Source organism: Lygodium microphyllum, chromosome 9, assembly GCF_053477565.2.
Source record: "Lygodium microphyllum isolate KBCC chromosome 9, Lygodium_microphyllum_v1.1.10, whole genome shotgun sequence".
Lineage (NCBI taxonomy): Eukaryota > Viridiplantae > Streptophyta > Polypodiopsida > Schizaeales > Lygodiaceae > Lygodium > Lygodium microphyllum.
Window position 1 is genome coordinate 50,008,274 of NC_141143.1, and position 21,422 is coordinate 50,029,695.

A 21,422-nucleotide genomic window follows, 5' to 3' on the forward strand; every position below is an offset into this window, starting at 1 on the left:
GCAGCAGCAGCAGTAGTAGTAGTAGTTTTTTCTTTTTTTCTTGTTTGTAGTAGTTGTTGTTTTTTCTTCTTTTCTTGTTTGTAGTAGTAGTAGTAGTAGTAGTAGTAGTAGTAGTAGTAGTAGTAGTAGTAGTAGTAGTAGTAGTAGTAGTAGGAGAGAGAGAGAGAGATGTTTTGTTAAAGGAAATGAGAGAGAGAGAGGAAGAGAGGAGAATGAATGGATAAAAAACAAAGAGAGGGTAAGATCTTCTTCTTTAACTTCTTCTTTTCTTGTTTGTAGTAGTAGTAGTGGTGGTGGTGGTAATAGCAATGGTGGTGGTGGTAGTGTGTATATATATATATATATATATATATACATAGAGAGAGAGATTTTGTTAAAGGTGCATCTTTCGTGTGTTCAAGAAGGTGAGTACTAGTAGTAGTAGTGGTGGTAGTAGTAGTAGTAGAGAGAGAGAAAGAGAGATTTCGTTTAGGGTGCATCTTGGGTGTGTTCGACGCTTCGCGAAGGCGAGTACTAGTAATAGTAGTGGTAGTCGTAGAGAAAAAGAGAGAGAGAGAGGTTTTATTAAAGATGCACACAAAGAAAAAAGGGTGGTGAGGTCCGGTGCAACACCACGAGATGGGAAACACTCCGACATAGGGTAGCTACTCCCTAATTCCCATGCATAGCATATAAGACTTTACATACTGTAGGCATGTCTGTAGGTGGGTGGAGACTTTACATACATTCATTTTGTTGAGCTACAAGAGAAGAAATTCATTGTCAAATAATTTAAGAAAGAAAAAAAGAATGATAATAAAAACAAATTGTTTGTCATAACGTAGACCAAATGGAAAACGATGAAGGCCATGATGTTCAAGATCGTGAGGCGTATCTTAATCACCGTGTCCCATGTCCTTGCTCTCAATCTAAACTGGCAATTAGATGAAAACGTCGATTGTCTAAAGAACACGTACGACGCTTTGGCGAGTTTCATTCAGAGATCATTAATCACGTGATCTCAGATTTTGAGCAAACAGTAAGAAAAGTATATATCAATCATGCATTGTATTCGCAAACTAATTGAATATCATATACAAAAATATTGAATGTAGCCGAAAAATTTATTACATGGAGATGACGTCTCATCCCAATGAGCAGTGCATCCTTTGCGGCGAGTTAGAAGAGTTTGTGGATGTGCGATGAATGGAGTGCTTGAGCTAATCTACCACTTGGAAGGTACTACCCAATCTATACCGTCAATACCAGAGGAGACAGGCAGCCTTCCAGACTTTCCTACAATCTTGGAGCCTGAGATGGAGACAATGATTGATGCATTGATGCCCATAGATATCGAGACATCTGATCCGCTTAGAGAGGAAGCATCCATACCACTATATGATGGGTGTCGAGTATTCCACTTGAAGACACTACTTGCACTCCTAAGTGTGCAAGCAAAATACATGTGGAGCGATGTGAGTATGATCGAGTTGTTCAGGTACATTGTACGTACGCTTCATTGATTTCTTTTCAGCACTATCATTAAAAAAAATTGTGCTTTTTCAAGGTGTTTAATGATTTTCTTTCAAGTTACTAAAGTATCATATATTATCACTTGAAAATACTATACCTAAGTCTCGTGATGATGCGCGACATGTTTTACGAAAGCTTGGCATGGACTACAACATCCATGCATGTATCAACAATTGCATATTGTTTTGAGGAGAATACGAGACTATGGAGACATGTCAAAAGTGTGGTGGTTACAGGTATCAACAGGACTCGCAAGGGCAAACCATCCCTCAAAAATTTCTTAGACACTTTCTACTTATCCCCCGTATAAATCACATGTTTCGTACGTCCAGCATGGCGAGCTTGACAATGTCACATGCGCAGAATAGATCCACAGATGGAGTTCAACGAATATCAATGGACTCACACACATGGAGCCACATTGGCTCTACCTTTCCAGGCTTTGCTCAAGATCCAAGGAATCTTCGGCTCAGTCTTGCTATGGATGGCATGAACCCATTAGGTCTGCGCTCAACTCCTTACAGTGTGTCGCATATACTCCTTGTCAACTACAATATCCCTCCATGGCTTTCTATGAAGAAAGGACACCTCATCCGTAGCTTGCTCGTTTCTAGCCGCTACAAAGTCAAAAATATGGATGTGTATGTCGATGATCTTAAGATTTTGCGGGAGGAGGGTGTCGCCGTGGAATATATGAGCAAGCGCGATGGTCGACGGTCCGCCAATATTCGAGCCATTTTCATGTCCACCATGCATGATTGTTTCAATATACAATACAAAGTATACAGTAAGACATGGTCGCATGGACGACATTTTCGCGTGGAGCATATCGACAAAATGCACTCCACAACAGATTGTGGTATCATGGCAAAGTTCAAGCAAGAGAGCCGACGATGAGCAACGGATCCAAATACTGTTATAGATGAGATGGAGTATTGTGGAAACTTGCAAAGTATTATCACGGTGGATTACCTAGCTTCTCCATGATCCTATTCGATGTGCAATGGTTCAAAGTGGTACTTGAAGGAGCTGGAGCAAGAGTCTGATGAGGTCCATCTGGATTTCTCAAAATAGATTCTGAAAAAAGATGGACGGATTTGTGCGACACGTTTGTATTACCAGCCCATTGTGAAGAGGTGCATAAACTCATATTTTTTTTAATTTTATTAACGACATGGTACATGTAACAAAAGTTAAATCTCTCTTGTACGTAATTTTGAACATGTAATTTTCTATCCAAACCCCCGATAACCTCGATGGTGGTATGTTATACCTTCAGCTCCCCGAAGCGCGAGAGTATATGATCAAAGCAATGTTCCTAACGTAGATGAGGACATTATGCAAATAGAGGGGTGGAGGCTACCGAAAGCTTGGAGCATGTAGAGGAGCTAGAATCGGGTAACAATGATTGAAATACAGGAGTCCAATAATTCTTTGAGAATGAGATGGACTCATCCTTTTGTGGTGACCTGTCTATCGATCTTCTAGTGTATGCGGAGCTCGAGGGGGTTGGTCAACAATATGTACCTCTAGCACATGAGTTCAAAATAAGGGTATTTAATATCCCTAGAATCTACATATTTACAAATACAAAAGGGTGAAAATTAAGTCCTAAAAGTTAACCTACAAAAAGGGATTTTTTATTAGTAAAATTTTAGAAGTTCCTATTGCAACTTGGGCATGTGGGTATCATGGTTTACTTGGAACAAGGGAGTTTTTGCATACTGTTAAAGTTTCAATTTCCAAAGATGGCATCCTATAATTTTTTAAGCATGTGAGAGTTTTAGTTTACTAGCATTGCTCGTTAGGGTATATGCTTATACAATGGTGTGGTGGCAAGGTAATTCAAGCCCCAAAAAAATTTACCCAGGGTTAATTGGAGTTGTCCCATTTTTTTGAGTTAAGATTTGTGGATTTGGTAGTTGAAAATATGCTACTTTTTTTATAGCACCTTCCCACGATCCCTTTCTGCAACTCACACCAGGCAATTATGGCAAACGTCAAGATCTTTGTGTGAGTTTCGTAACTTTTGCATATTTGCAAAACTTACGAAACATCACTGATCGTTTCAAACTTTAACAGTCGATAGCCAATTAACGGAGCCATAGTAGTGTGTAACGACTCCAACAAAATCAAATATGACCTTCAACACCCCGTCAATTGAATGCGTGAGAAAGTGAAGTTGAAAATCATAACGTTCATTATCCTATTCTGAGAAGGGGCTGTCAAAAGGTGCTCGTAGAGCCTGTTCCCACCCAATTTTAGTAGGGGTTTTGAGACCCCACTATTACCACTATTCAAGTGTCCCACCACAGTGATAGTGGGGCCCTAAAAAACAGGGTTGCTAAAAATTTTCCAATGATGGAAAAAGCAGGAGCAAACACAATGGAGCTATTCACGCAGGCATTTTTTTTTTTTAGGGGGGGGGGGGGGGTTCCAACGGTTTTTAGATAAAACCGAAAACCACTCCAGGCCACATGGGGATGGGGTTTCAAAATCGGGGGTTTCCCCCAGAAACACTCCCACACGGGTGACCCTCCCAAAAATCCTTTCCAAGTTTAGACTTGACCATGTGTAAAGGGTCTCCAATGCCAAGAATAGGGTTTGACACTCTTGTGGTCTTCCTCCCTAGCTCCCACCATCGACCACCATCTCCACTATTGAGCACCTACGCGGGTGGGGCTTGGCGCACCACCTTCTTCATCACGTTCACCAAGTTTTCCGTCCCCTTTCCTTCATTGCCTCCTTTGCTTGCATGCTTGGGTCTTCCTTGCACTGATCAAGAAGGATCGTTATTGTGTAGCCTCCCTCACTTCTCTATCACATAGTTTACCGCTCCCTCGTATTCGAAGAATGCCTACTACTGTGTCGCCATTCTAGAACCTTCGGCTTTTGAGTGATCTGAGAGACATCAAGCTTTCTGGGTAATGTGAGCAAGGAGATAAGACGTGCAAGTTCCACATGTATTTACTCTACTCATTTGTTTGTTCTGAGTTCACACCTTTATGTTCACTCTGTGTGTGTGTGTGTGTGTGTGTGTGTGTGTGTGTGTGTGTGTGTGTGTGTGTAGGCACCATTTGCTACCAAGCAAGTAGGTGTGAGGTTAGGTTCAAATATTTGAGGCTTCAGAAGGAAAATGCTTGTGTGCAAGGCCATCAAGATTGAGGAGGTGAGAGACAATGACGACTTTTTTGTGGAGTAGGTGGTGAGACTTAAGAAGCAAGTATTCAACATCGTGCTTCATCCTATGAGTCGAGCTATTTTCATAGGTATGCTTTCTTCTAATTTCTCTACACTACTTAATCCTAGTAGAGGTCAATTTAATTTTTAAATTGGGTGTGCTTATGGTGAGAAATTCTTGTAGAAGGAAAAAACTGTGTGGTAAACTGTTTCCTTGACGATTAGGTTTGTTCAAACAACAGTAAGCAACACAATTTTTACGTTGTGAAATTTGTATTGAGTAATAGTAGAGCAGCACCATCATCAGTTTCCCTCTCATCTCTCTATGGAGCAACAGCAAGAGCACCATCATTAGTAAGCATGTCTTCAACTATATCTTCTTAGAAAAATTTGTAATTCCAAATGCAGACACACACGCACGCACACACACACATGCACACGCACACGCACACATATCTGTCTCTCTCTATTATGAATTTAGCATTTCACTCCGCCCAATTATGCAAGACCTTCATTTACATGATGCATTGCTAAAATAAGGATCAATGATGAGCCCAACCAATGTCCTAGTTCAAGAGCATTATCAATGTCCATTTATTACTAGATTCTTGTTTGCATGCTGCTATATATACTTGTCTGTGATGCCTAAGGCATGGTATTTGGAAGCTGACATTGGAAAACCCAAAATGAAGGTAATTGAGTTGAGTGTCTAGCAAGAGCCACAATTACCTTGATTTTGGACAGGGCTCTCAATGCTAATGTCACACAAATCTTTTTCAAAGAAAAGAGGAGTAATCCATTGAATTGTGTATGTTCAACCAATTAAACTTGTAACCAAAGTATAAAATTAGATAGAAAATAGACTCAATAAAAATATTCTCAGCATATGGATGAGTTGTTTATCTACTTTCAGTGCCTCGAATCCATCACCCTAAAGTACGCCTAAAATTTGCACGAAAGCATCGATACAACACTTGTTAAAAAGTCCAAAGGTGTCATCAAATTGTAATAACATCACATTGTAACCCGCCTTCATTTATCATTGGGCTTAAATATGTCTACAAACCACTTCTCAAACTAAATAGTTAGTTTGTTGGCAATCTCATACAATCATGGAATGTTACTGTAATTTTGCATTCATTCTCTAAATTATTGTTGTAATGTGCAAATGTATTTGCAAGTAGGTAGGTGTGAATTTATATACACATATTTGTGTGATGTACACTGTTGTGTTATATGTAGTCAACATTGAATAGCATCACCATGAGAGTTGACCTGCACTACCCTTGCCTTGACAGCTATAGTAGCTTGTCCAAGAATCGACTAACAAAAGAATCTGGTAACTCTCTCTCTCTCTCTCTCTCTCTCTCTCTCTCTCTCTCTCTCTCTCTCTCTCTCTCTCTCTCTCTCTCTCTCTTTGTGTCTCACATATTTATGGATATTTTGTTTCTATGCAAGTAGATTGTATGAGTTTTTTTTGTGGTTTTTTTTTTGCATAGGAGTCTTGGCACCATGGCATCCTTTTTTAGGATTCAAGTGGTCAATGGTGAGAGCAAGGAGGAAATAGGCATTGTTAAAGTTAGAAGAGACATAGGCCGACCCACATTCTCTCATGTTTGAGAATAGATTGAAGGGGATGAGCTTCTCTTGGAGCTTTTTGGGTTTCTTGATGAAGAAGGGTATGCATTGACCAAGCGACAAGAGGGATGATGGACAATCAATGATCAGCTCCTAGTTTGCATCAAACGAAGCTTATGCAATGTAGAGGAATCTCTCCCTCCCCCTCCAAATAAAAGACATTGCTCTCAATCGGTTGCTGATGCAGATTGTGAGGCTGAACCAAATATGACTACAAAGCTGAGTAGAAAACTATTGAGTCCAGATATTCTTGAAGTTTGGAAACAAGAATGTGAGAGAGTTAGATCAAAGCTGAAAGAAATGACAATACCGAGGGATGATAGGTTTGAGATGCATTCCAAAGACTTTGATGGGGCTCCTCATGTGCGAATTTGGTGTCATGAATGTAATGAGCTTTATGGTAAAGGCTCGATAGAAGGAAAGATAACAGCTTACAATTGCTTCTCTAACTTCATGAGGTTCCATGCCTTGGAGAGTAAGAAGCATGAGCTCAAGTATATGGTTGCTCAAGGATTGAAAAAGGAAAATATTCCCAAAGGAGTACCTCAGCTGGCAAAGGATGACAAGACACAAATAGAATAAGCAATAGAGAAGTTGCATTCTTATATGGCATCAAATGAAGGTACTATACCTTTCTTTCGTCTCCTATCTCTTTTTATGTTCAAAAGTTTTATTATCTTTTTGAATTGATTCTTACTCAACCCTTTCATGTTAAAATTCTCACATAAAGTCACTCATGAAGAGCAAGGAAGGTTCAAAGGCAATACTCACAGGCTTGCGAGGGCATCCTCGAAAAGATATGGAGCACAATCCAAAGCAAAGATCTCTCACAAACTTCTTAGTCTCAACGAAAATAGGAGATACAAGTATGATTGCTTTCACCCCCTCTTCTAATCATGATACAGAGACTAGCAACTGGCTAGTAAATTTGAACTTACTTTGTTGGGGTCTCTAGAGCCATGAAGTTAAGATAAACAACAAGTATATTAAGATAAAGCCCTTCTTAGATGATCAATGTGATGGAAATAATTGGTTTTCTGAGCCACACACCAAGGTAACCTTACAAGATGGAGGCACAAACTTTCATGTGAGTGGATGCTTTCGTCACATTAACTGCCTACGCATTCCACAGGATGAGCATCCATTTGAAGGATTCACATGCCAACACTGCAAAGGGATAGTTAAGTCGTCGGACTTTAGAATGAGATTGTATAGAGATGAGAAGGTTAAGACCAAAAGAGGATATAGGGGGACTGGGTGCGGAAGAAGACTAGATTATCTCACAAAGAATGAGCTTAGAATGGCATCTATTTCTGCTAAAAAGCAAGTAAGGACACTTAGCATGCAACTATGGTGGAAAAAATCTCAAGTTTCCATTCTTTCTGTGAGAGTCCGAACTTTAAGAGAAGCAAACATAGAGTCTCTTAATCGTAAGGATGTAAAAAGGTTCTGCAACAACATAATTGAAGCCCATAGGTTGGGCAAGTTTGGTGGTAAAGCTGCCTTGTGGGACTTTCTACAAGATGTTTCCACAAACATGATTAGGTCAAGTGCGGGACGAAGATATAGTGAAAGCACAAAGGCGATATTTGAAGTTGTGAGGATGTGGGGGGGGCCAAGGCTACATGATTTCCTAAGTTCCAACCTTAATGGACCCTACAACAAAGAGAGGGCAAAGACATGCCACTCAATTTGTACTAGGCATACACCGGTACATTTTTTATGTGATTGCTAAAATCTATCAAGAGGAGAAAGAGAAGCATGGCATCATGTTGAAGGTTCCTTTCATTTTAGTGGAAGACAAAACTGCCATAAAAAGCGGGTCAGGTAACAATATCATGGTATTTCCAATAGAAATGGATTCATACCTTGTTTGAATTAAGAAAGTATTGTAAAAGAGTTTGTGCTTTTTTCATCGATGCTTGCAGGTGGAACCCAAAGGATGATACACTTGTGGGGTTTGATGGATATAAATTAGACGATCATGAGTGCTTGATAGCATGCATGATCAAAGTGGGAGAAGGACAAACAAATAAGATTCTGGTAAATGTCCTAACCAAGATAGTTTTTGCTTTGCACAACAAATGGGGATAACAAGCTAATGGTAGCCTTATGGGCCTATCGGCTAGCCTATAAAATGACTATGGGGGACAATAACCCCTTCAAGTTGATCTACAGAATTGAGGCAATTCTAGCTATAGAATTCTTTGTTTCTAGCTTGAGAATTTCTATTCAAGAGAGGTGGGAGGGAAAGGAAGCCTGAATGAAACGTCTAGTTGAGTTGGAATGCTTATCACAAACTCGGCTTCTCGCCATCCATGTGCTGATCTCTGAAAAGGCATAATGCAGAGCAGATTTGACAAACACATTGAGCTACAAGATTTTAAGCAGACTGACTTAGTACTGTTGTAATCGAGCAAGGGACATAAGCAGAAAATAAATTTTAGGGGATTAGGACCTTTCGAAATTCGTACCATAAGCAGAACTGATAATGTGGAACCTGAAACCTTGGAAGGTGAGGGCATAGGCTTCTTTAATGGAAACCACATAAAAAAGTACTGTCCCCCCACGCATCCACTTCACGAACCCCCAATGCTAGAAACCCCTGTCAGTATACGAGTAGCTACCATTATGACGATTGGAGATGAGGATGAGGAAGTCGTAGCTCCGACTTACCTGGGCATGATTATTGTAGCCCAGCAGACACATGCCATTCACACATTGATCGATGAGGGCATTGACTTTAATACCTTGACTCACGATCATTGGACTTGAATCGTCAAACCATAGTCACAACCCACTAATGCCAAACTTAGCCCATTTGGGCGGCCAATCATATGCACTTCTAGAAAAGTGCAAGGTTACAGTCTCTATCGAGTCTGAAAGCTTGCCATGGTCTTTTATGTGTTGTCAAACATGAAAGATGCATGTAAGGAATCGTTGTTAAGACAAACCTTTAAGAAGCAGGCACTTTGTAATGTCGACTACCTATCACAACGTATTCACTTGGCCATCGGCAATGCACAAATCATCACAACCTTCAACACAAGTAGTGCAACTCCATCATAGTCTACCAAGCCAACGGTAGAGAAAGCCACCATCAAGCCTACAAAAGGGGTCGTGACTCGTCACACCTTGCCAAACCTTAGCACCACCAAAAAGCTAGCCATACAGCTAAAACCCTTGAACACCAATTTAAATGGGTACTGAAGCATCCACGACCACTGCCTCGAAGCACCCAACCTGAAAGGTGAGAAGAATCGAAGCTTGCACGCGAGAACTATGGCGAGAGAGCAAGAGCAAGAAAAAGAGAGACAAGAAATGGGAACTCCAACAGTCACAATGTGTGACTGGGCCTTCCTTTATTCAAACTGTCACTAAAAGAATAAAGAATAAAGTGACGGTGACAGACGCCTGTCACTTGTAGTATGCAACAGTGGCGGTGACTGTCAGTGTAGTAATACACGGGCGCCCGCCACCTGTAGTGTACAGTGGTGGTTACTGTCAGTGTAGTAATACACGGGCGGCTAGGCGGATAAGCCTTTGTCAAGATTGTGGGAGAGAAGGAAGGAGTCTCACTTGTAGCTTTCTTGCTTACACAAATGGGGGAATATACACAAAGGTGGAGACTGAAAATGGTTTTCCTCTTCTTAGTTGTGTAAGCCAAAAGAACTCTAGTACATAGAAATAGAAGAACCCTATATATGGGTCTCAAACCAAACTCAACTAACTAAGGTGGCATACTAACTGAGCCACGAACTAGAGTAGATAAGGATAGATGTCATCTAGCTATTATTCATGGGCGGTGTACCAACCACATCCGCAACAACTGACAAGTCGGTGACATAAATGCACAATGGTCACCCTGGCATATCATGAGTGGAGCTCGATATCTCAACACTCCCCCTCGAGCTCAATCCCAATTCCTGCACACCAAGCAGGTCTCTAAACTTGCGCAGCTTCTCTGCGCCCAATGCCTTCGTGAATATGTCAGCTACCTGATCCTCTGTGCTGCCATAAACTAGATCAATAAGACCTAGTAAAACCCTCTCCCGCACATAGTGATAATGCACCTCAATGTGCTTTGTTCTAGCATGATAGACTGGGTTATTTGCCAAGTGTATACTACTCATGTTGTCACAATAAATGACAATTGGCCCATCTGTAGACTGATGCATATCATAAAGTAGCTTATGCAACCAAGCTACCTCACATGCAGCCATTGCTCCACCCCTGTACTCAGCCTCTGTGCTCGACAAGGCAACTGTAGGCTGTTTCTTGCTGCTCCAAGTGACTACAGTAATTCCAAAAGAGAACACATATCCACCTGTAGATCATCTATCAGAAATACTACCAGCCCAATCAGCATTAGTGTATCCATGCAACTGTATCTGAACCCTAGTCTCATAAAATAGTCCATACTGCAATGTGAACTTCACATATCTGAGTATGCGTCTAGCTGCATCCAAATGTGACTTCCTTGGAGCCTGCATAAACTGACTTACCAATCCAACAGCATAGCTCAAATCTGGCCTGGTAATAGTCATATAAATCAAGCTTCCTACTATGCATTTGTACATAGTAGGGTCTTCCAGAAGCTCACCTGCATCTGCGCTCAGCTTCACATTTTGCTCCAAAGGAACTGAAATAGGCTTACAGCCTGTCATCCCATATTTGGACAGCATGTCCAATCCATACTGCCTCTGCAAGAGGTGTATCCCACTTGGTGATCTAATCACCTCAATGCCCAAGAAATAACGCAGCTCTCCCAAATCCTTCATCTCAAACTTCTGCTTCAATAGCATTTTCACATGAAGGATATCTTCATCACTGTCACCTGTCATAATCAAATCATCAACATAAATGACAAGTAGCATAATACCTTTCTCTGTTTTTCTCACATAAAGTGAGAAATCTGCCTTGGAAATCTGAAAGCCAATAGTGACAAGATAATGTCCTATCTTGTCAGACCATGCTCTAGGTGCTTGCTTCAAGCCATACAAGGCTTTCTTCAACCTGCAAACAAACTCAGGATGAACAGCATGCACATAACCTGGTGGCTGCTCCATATAGACCTCTTCTTGCAAATCACCATGCAAGAAGGCATTCTTTACATCCATCTGATGTAAAGACCATTCCTTTGATGCAGCCATAGTAATGACTGCTCTTACGGTTTCCATCCTTGCAACCGGACTGAATGTTTCTTCATAATCAATGCCATATGTTTGTGCATACCCCTTGACTACTAATCTTGCCTTGTATCTGTTCACAGAACCATCTGCATTGTGCTTCACCTTATAAACCCACTTACAGCCAATTGCATTCTTACCTTTAGGCAAAGGTACCAACTCCCATGTAGCATTTGCTTCCAAGGCATCCATTTCTTCATCCATGGCTTTCTCCCATTTTTCTTTTCCCATGGCTTGCTCAAAAGAAGTGGGTTCTGGTTGCTGTATCACTTTGACCATATATGCATAGTGAATGGCTGTAAATCCATCATATTTCAGCCTATCCACAGGATACCTAGCTCTGGTAGACCTACGCAAAGTAGGCTCACTTGCAGGTGCTCTCAAAACATCCCTGGTCTTCCTTTCTCCAGGTGTAATAATAGAGGGGATACCCAACTCATCATCAATGCTCTGTTCTGAGCCACTGGATTCACCATCCACATAAGAGTGACCTGCATTCACATCAAACATGGACTGATCTACCTTCTCTTTTCCTTTTCGTGATACCTATATACCACTATCTGCATTGCTTTGAGAAGATTCTCCTGATCTCAATCTGCCTGTCCATGGCGAAGAATGTGAACCACTGCTAGAGAACGCTCCAGGTCCACTAATATCTTGTGACTGTTGCTGTGAATTCTGTGCAGCATTACCATTTTGTGCATCTACATTATCAGTCACATTTACTGGTTTATACCAGCTACTCATCTCATCAAAAACAACATCTCTGCTCACTGTAAACTTACGAGTAGAAGGGTTATAGCATCTGTACCCTTTCTGCTCTGCAAAGAGTAACCAATAAAGATGTACTTCTCAGCTTTTGGATCCAACTTGGATCTCAACTCATCTGGCACATGAACATAGGCAATGCAGCCAAAAATCTTCAAATGAGAAATATCTGGTTTCCTACCAGTATACCTCTCCTCTGGAGTCATCCCATGTATTGCTGCAATGGGAGTCATGTTCATTATGTACACTATTGTAGCAACTGCCTCAGCCCAATAGAAATCTGGCAGGTCTTTTTCATTGAGCATGGCACGAGATACCTCTCCAATATGCCTATTTTTCCTTTCTGCAATTCCATTTTGTTGTGGGGTATGATTGCATGAATATTGCTGCTTTATGCCATGCTCCTGCAATAACCTTGCAAACTCATTTGAGAGGTACTCTCCCCCTCCATCTGACCTTAGGCATTTTATTTGCAGGCCTGTTTCTTTTTCAACCATAGCTTTAAGAGTTTTGAAATGCCCAAAAACTTCACTTTTCTTTTTCATAAAATACACCCAAACTTTTTCGCTATAGTCATCAATAAAAGTGACAAAATAATGACAGCCTCCAAGAGATCCAGCTTTAGTAGTCCACACATCAGAGTGGATTAATTCCAATGGCTTCTTACTCTCTTGAACATGTCTAGAAAATGGTTTCCTTGCCTGTTTTCCAAACTGATAGGCTTCACATATCTTATGCATTTCTGCAACCTTGAATTTAGGCAATCCTGCAACAATATTTTGGGCCTGCATTGATTTAAGTCGCTGTATATTAACATGACCAATGCGTTTATGCCAGATATCAATATCTGCAACTACACCGGTCCCATGTGCAAACATTGCTGCACTCAATTCAGGCATGTCTGCATCCAATGTAAACATTCTGCCCTTCTTCTTTCCTTTTGCTATCAAGCGACCTTTATTTTTCATATTCTCAACAAAGCATCCATGAGGATTAAATCTGACCTGCAAGCCCTGCTCAACCATTTGACCAACAGAAACCAGATTCTTGGTGATATTCGGGACATGAAATACATCTGACAGGTATTTCTTTTTCCCATCTTGCATAGACAAAGGAATCTTTCCAATCTGCACAATAGGATGTACAGTATCATCACGAGTCTCCACAAATCCTGGTTTTTCCATTTTTCTTGCATCCTCCATCCATTCTGCATGACCTGTCATGGGGTTTGATGCACCTGAGTCAACATACTATACATCGTTCCTTTCTTCTGCACTTGTCACAGAATTGTTCATGTGCTGCACCATAAACAAATGCTCATTTCTGTCATCACCCCGTCTACTAGAATATGCATAATTTTCTTGTTGCAATTTTCCATTCAAGATGTCATTCTGCTTTTTATAGTAGTCTTTAGCCATATGACCCATTTTACCACAGTAGTAGCATTCAACATTGCTGTTTGCATTTTGCCCTCTTTGCCATCCACCACGACCTCTTTGGCTCCTCCTGCCTCTAGAGTTACCACGTCCTCCTCCATAGGACTGGTTTTCTTGAGTCTGCTACATATTCTGATTTCTACCACGGCCTCCAGATCGGCCTCCTCTACCTCTGCCTCTACATCTTCCAATATTTGAGTAGAAGACAGCTTCTTTTGAAGTTCCTCCTAAAGAAGATGCACCACCATTTCCCTGCTCCTCAGAAATTAGAAGAGCAATCAACTCCTCAAAATCAGAAAATCTTTCACGGACGGAAATGGATGTTCGGAACTGTGCATAATCCTTTCCTAGACCATTCAAGGTCACGGAAACTAAATCATCATCTTCCACTGGTGACCCAATGGAAGCAAGTGCATCTGCGATCTTCTTCACCTTCATGTGGTAGTCATTGATGCTCATACTTTCTCTTTGCACATTGTGCAACTCTTGCTTGAGCTGCATTTTCCTGGCTTGCGTATTTGTGCTATACATTTTTGACAGAGTATCCCATGCCTCCTTTGGCGTACTTGCATCCTGAATATGTACAATCATAGAGTCTGAAACACTGATAGACAGCCAGTACATCACTTTTCTGGCTCTCTCATGCCATGCTTTAAATGCTTGCATTTGCTATTGATTGGGAACATCAGGAATAACTGGTTCTTCTTCATTTCCTGCAATAAATTCCCAATATCATTTTTCCATAAGGAAATTCGTCATTCTAAACTTCCATGGTTGGAAGTTGTTCTTGTCAAGCTTTTCAGTGACAATCTATGAAAGAGAATCAGGCGCCATTACAGAACGCTACAAAAAATTATGTCACTGCAAAGAACACAACTTCAACCTCACAAGGGCAAATCTGCAAAACTGACGAAAGTGGTATTTGACCACACAGTCACTTCCTAGTGACAATTTTGCATCAACTGGCAACAAGGATGATTCTGTAACTCCCAATGTCTCTACACACAAGCATACGATGCAATTTATGTGGTAACTTTTCACCGACCTGTAGAATAGTGGTCGCACAGCATAAAACTGGGCCTTTTCTTGAGTGCGTGCAGAAAACTTTCGCCTCCAAAACAGGCCCCGAAATGGTCTCAAATCAAAAAAACAGGGTCACCGAGGGCTGAAGCCCTCGCCCGTAGCATATACTGCCCTCTTGCTTCACCGGGAAGGGCGTCTCAACCTGAGACAATGCACTCCTGTACTTTTCGGCTGTGCTACCTGCTGCAGAGACTTGCTCCCACACCAGAAAAATGAAAGCAACACTAGTCTTCTTACCAGAACACCGCGAACTTGGCTTGCTTTCTTGAGCTCATTACCATGAACAAGGCTCTGATACCATGTCAAGATTGTGGGAGAGAAGGAAGGAGTCTCACTTGTAGCTTTCTTGCTTGCACAAATGGGGGAATATACACAAAGGTGGAGGCTGAAAACGGTTTTCCTCTTCTTAGTTGTGTAAGCCAAAAGAACTCTAGTACATAGAAATAGAAGAACCCTATATATGGGTCTCAAACCAAACTCAACTAACTAAGGTGGCATACTAACTGAGCCACGAACTAGAGTAGATAAGGATAGTTGTCATCTAGCTATTATTCATGGGCGGTGTACCAACCACATCTGCAAACTGACAAGTCGGTGACATAAATGCACAACGGTCACCCTGGCATATCATGAGTGGAGCTCGATATCTCAACAGTCTTTACCCCCAAAAACCTCCCACTTTTAAAGGTGAATCTGCCCTGGTGAGTGAAAAGAAAAATGAAAAAAAGACAGTACAGCATGTACACATGTACAACAAGATGAGGAAAGACGTCATCTCATCCCATGCCCATCAACCTCCTGAGGAATGCAAAGCGCTTTGTAGAGAGGCTTTTCGTGAGCAGATCTGCAGGATTCTGGTCAGTTGATATCTTGACAAGGTCAACAGACTTGTCCTCAACGACCCCACGTATGAAGCGATACCTCACCTCAATGTGTTTCGTCTTCGCATGGAAGACCGAATTCTTGGCTAACTGAATAGCACTCATAGAATCCGAATGCAGTGTAGGGATAGTATCAATACCAAGGTCAACAACCAAACGACCCAACCAAATGGCCTCCTTGCAAGCCTCAGTGGTTGCAACATACTCGGCATCTGTAGTAGAAAGGGCCGTGCATTTCTGCACCCTGGACATCTAAGAAATAGCACCTCCAGCATAGGTGAATACATAGCTGGAAGTGGACTTCCTACTATCTGCATGTCCTGCATAATCAAAGCCAGTGTACCCCACAACTCCTGTATCCTGGCTGCCATAGCGTATGCACATATCTGCAGTGCCCTTCAGGTACCTCATGATACCCTTCACGGCATCCCAATGCTTCTTGCCAGGTGTAGCCATATAGCGTGCCACAACACCAACTGCAAAGGCAATATCTAGACGAGTGGCTATCATGGCATACATAAGACTGCCCAGTACGGATGGATAGGGAATCTTGGCCATCTCAGCCCTCTGCTCATTTGTCTACGAACAATCAGCCTACGATACCTTCACATAAGAACGCAATGGACAGCCAATAGGCTTTATGTCCTACATGTGGAAGTGCTCAAGGACTTTATGAATATGCTCCCTATGTGATAAGTAGAGGAGTCCCTGATGCCTGTCGCGTCTAATGCGCATACCAAGTATGTGAGAGACATGTCCCAGATCTTTCATCTCAAAGCCCTTCTTGAGCTGAGCCTTAAGAGCATCTAGCTCATCATGAGCTTTCCCTGCTATCAGCATTTCATCCACATAGAGTACCAAAATCAATAGAGAACAATCACATGCTTTCTTCGTGTAAAGACACGGATCCATAGCACTCCTGTTGTAGCCCTGTGACTGCATAAAGGCATCAAACTTATGATACCACTCCCTAGGTACCTACTTCAAGCCATAAAGACTTTTCTTCAATTTGCACACTAGGTGCTCCCTACCAGGTTCTGCAAAGCCCTTAAGCTGCTCCATATAAATCTCATCATGCAAGTCCCCATGTAAGAAAGCCGTCTTGACATCCATCTGGTATAAATCCAAGTCAAGTTGAGCAACCAAAGCCAAGACTAAGCGCAGGGTGGTCATCTTAACCACAGGAGAAAAGACCTCATCAAAGTCCACACCATGCTCCTGCTTAAAACCCTTTGCTACCAATCTAGCATTGTATCCCGGCTTGGGGTGTCTACGGGTACTTTTCAGCTTGTACACTCACTTGCATGGCAAAGCCTTCTTGCCCTTAGGCAAGGAAACCAAATCCCAAGTCTCATTCTTATGCAAGGAGTCTATCTCAAACTGCATAGCCCTCTCCCAGGAGTGATTGTCACCCTTGCGCATAGCCTCATCATAAGTGAAAGGCTCTCATGCATCTATAACCAAGACATAATGCATCGAGGGCTGAAATCTATCAGGTGGACATCTGTCTCTAGCAGACTCTCTCACGGCAAGCTCTGTTGCCTGCCCAGCTAGTTGTCCAACACCCTGACCATGAGCATCTACTGCAGCTATAGGCTGTCCAACTGGCTGTGCGGGAGCTCTCGGCTCCTCCTGAAATATGACCTTGTGGATCTCAACAACTCTCTCAGGCTGCCTATGCATCTTGTCTTCATGGAAAACTACATGATGATTGGGGATGACTTTTCACGCCTGCGGATCCCAGAGACGGTAACCCATCTCACGTGCATCCCCATAACCAAGGAAAATGCATTTGACACTCTTAGGATCTAGCGAGTTGAACTTCCTAATGGCATGATTGGCTTTAAGGACCTCCACATCATGCCCTTACATCTTGGGTGTGCCCTTAACTTGTTGGCAACCCTATTCTCACATTCTGAGAACTACCACTACCACTACCACTACCACTACCACTACCACTACCACTACCACTACCACTACCACTACCACTACCACTACTACCACCACCACCACCACCACCACCACCAAGGTAGCAGTAACATTATTTCTAGCAAGAATTGAATATCCTAATTGCATGATTGGATTTAAGGACCTCCACATCATGCCCTTACATGTTGGGTGTGCCCTTAACTTGTTGGCCACCCTATTCTCACGTTCTGAGAACTACCACTACCACTACCACTACCACTACCACTACCACCACCACCACCACCACCACCACCACCACCACCACCACTACTTTTTCTTCTTTCTCTCTCTCTTCATGCTCAAAACCCACTTTTGTCTCTCTCTCTCTCTCTCTCTCTCTCTCTCTCTCTCTCTCTCTCTCTCTCTCTCTCTCTCTCTCTCTCTCTCTCTCTCTACTTGTGTGATGACAAGCTGACACATTTCTCCCCCCTATTCTTGGTTTGTGGATTGATGGTGGGTGGCTCCACATGGATACATACTATTGGCATTTAAGCACACATTATTATATATAAATCCAAAGAGGGGAGGGTGGGACATGCTACTTTGATCTCCATTCCTGGCTTGTGGATTGGTGGATGGCTCCCCATGTATGCATGTTGCTATTATCTAAGCCCATGATATTAGATACAAATCCCAAGTGGGATGTGCTACTTCAATCTCCACCCATGGCTTATGGATCGGTGAGCAGCTTCACACTGATGCATTTTGCCACTATCTAAGCCCACATTAATATGTACAAATCCTAAGAGGGGTGGGACATGCTACTTCAATCCCTCTACAGTTGGTTTGAAGATATTGATTTGCAGCACCCTACAATCCCTTGGTGCAATCAAGTGATCCTCATTTAATCCATGTGCTCTTCCATGTTCAACACTGGTTTTATAAGTTTAGCCATGTGAGACCTCCAAATTGAGAGCGATGCGATGAAAATAGAGGTCCTACTTTGAAGATCTTCTTCCATGAAATGTGGAAAAGGTGAAATTAGCTTGCTCACATCTATACAACCAATCTCTCTAGCAAATGACAAGGTGACCTTAGGATTTAAGGATCTAATAAGAAGAGGAGGAGGAAGTAGTAGCATAAGCATATGTATTCTAAAGGGAAGGCCACAAAGGCAATGGGGACTTTAATAGCCAGGGTAGTGGAGACCATTAAGTTTAGGAGGAAATAGAATTTAAAAAGATTTGGGTATCAAAAAGATGCTAAGTATTAGGGCTTGTGTAGAAGTTGCACTCAATAGTGCATATGCACTGTACCTATTAACCCCGATGCAAGGCAAGAAAAAGAAATTTTAAAAATATGGAATAATGCAAAAAAAAAGACAGCCATGCAAAGGAATAAGGGAAGAAAGGCCAAAAGCACGAGGGCAACCTCGAAGGCCAAGTCGAAGACAAAGGTGCATCTTAAAATGCAAAGGCACCACTAAAATTTTGTAAAAGAGTGCCAAGCTCCCTCTTGTGCAAATTGTAAAGCCTAAATGAGCATAGGCGAAGGGATAAGGCAACTAGAAGAGGGAATAGAGAAAGAGGACCTTGGCAAGATGCCTAGTCATGTAAAAAAGGGAATGGATGCCCAAGGAGTGCCCAAGGGATTTAGGGCTTGTATATAAACTCAAAAAATGAATGAGAAGCTCATTCTTTGGTGTATGGCTAAAGTGGTCTCTTCTTCTTCTCTTCTTCTCTCCTTCTTGCTTTCTTGTGTGTGCTTGAGAGAGGGAGTGTGAGAGTGTGAAGGAGGGTAAGGGACTGTGGTGGAGAAGCTCTCCATCTTCTCCTCTCTTCTTCTTCTCTTCTCTTCTCTTCTCTTCTCTCGCACACGGCTATGGAGGATGGAGCTTGCAGGGGGAGGCTTGCGATTACTTGAGCTCACATCTTGAATAGTGGAGCTACTGATTTGTTTGAGGGAGGAGGCTACTCATTCGAGCATCAAGATAAGCTCACTACACCCCTGTGGAATCAAAGGCACATTGACTAGGTGAGAGATAGCCATTTGTGCTCATTTGAAACACTTGAATCAATAAGCGGTCCGTGGGTCTTGGTGGATGAGACTGAGCTCCCACTTTAGTACCCAAAAAATGATGGTTGAAGTCATGAGCAAGGTGATGATCTTTTTGAGAATGATCAACCAAAGAATGATGCATACAAGGATGATGGTGCTATGGCTAGGACTATGGTAGCTTAGGTATCTATGTCCTTGCATATGGTGGACTCATGTTGCTCTTGACATGTGGTGAATGGCCTTCTACGAAATTGTAGCAATCGCACTTGCTCTTTCATGTTGTAGCCTAGTGTGCACACACACCCTCTCTCTTTCTCTCTCTCCCCACCCTAACAATCGATCCATCATCCCATGGCACTTTGACACCTATATGAGGCTATGGTCCCCGTGCACTCAAATCATCTATCTCATATATTAGAGACATGACTGTGCAAGGATGTATGATTTCTAGTTGTCCTAACTCTTAAGACACATAGATAGAGATACAAAGTTGGGAGCATGAGATGAAGAAGAAGCATAAAGATTACTTAAGTATGGCGATGGAGGATTTTGATCAAATGGAGGAGTTAGTTGTATAGGTGTTTTTGTGTGAATAGATGGAGGAGTTTGTGGTGCAATTTTTTCACTTTTCCCTTAGATTAAACATTATTTTTTATAGTTGATTATGGTTGTGTCATGTCATATTTCCATGCCAACTATTTGGCCTATGAGCTTATCTATCTTGCTCGATGGTCGCTCTAGGGCAAGGATAAGAATTTTTATAGTGATGCTATCTTGAATACTAATTTCAGATCAGTTTGTGCCTTTTTTGGGTTCAAGGAACTAGAAAACATGTCTCTCTTGCTCTTTACAACCTACCATGCATGCAATATATGTTTCTTTTTCTCTCTTGTGGGCCCTGCAATGATCAATACGTGCTCTTGCTCCATGGGACTTGCCATAGAGAAGATTAATGAGATTGTTTCTTAAAAACATGTTCCTTGCTTTACTATTTGAAATCATTTGCTATATTCAAACTAATCTTCAGATTAACATTTTTCCTATAGGCAAATTTACTCACTTCTTTGTCATAACGCTTTAATTTTTAACCTTGCGATATTTGCCATACACAGGGGTTGTGGATAAGTATAATGTACATACCTCTTTTTCTTAAAAACTTATTTTCTTTAGCTATAGAGGACTTAGTATGTTTTGCTTTGACAAGCAACATAAAAGGTACATGTAGTAGTTCTAAATATGAATAATGGCAATGATATCCATATGGAGATATGTACTTGCTCCCCTTTTCTTGTTCTTTGTCTTACCATGCTTTCTTTTAGTATGGTTCTTTCTCACATTCATATTACCTTTATTATCTCTTTCTTTTGCAAGACCAAACAATGGTTTAGCCACCAAAAAAGGACAATCTACTATTCTTTGAGTGTGAGGGGATTGATCTTGGGATAGTTGTGTTTTGTGTTGATCCATTGGCCTATTTTCGACTGCACTATGCTCTCCCACAATATACCATCATCCTTTGAACCTATGAATAAGCAGATCCATTTAGTAGTATACTAAAATTAAGTCCAAGATTATTTACTCTTTGCAAGGAAGTTGAATAGTTAGACAATACAAGTTGTCATTGCCACTAGATAAAAGCTTTCTAACCCCTAGGTGAAGTTGCAACTTTCAATAATGGTAAACTTGTCTTAATCACACGGTCTGTAGATAGCATGTGGTTGAGATAGAACCATTGGAATTTTCTCCAAATATTTTAAATCATATTTTAA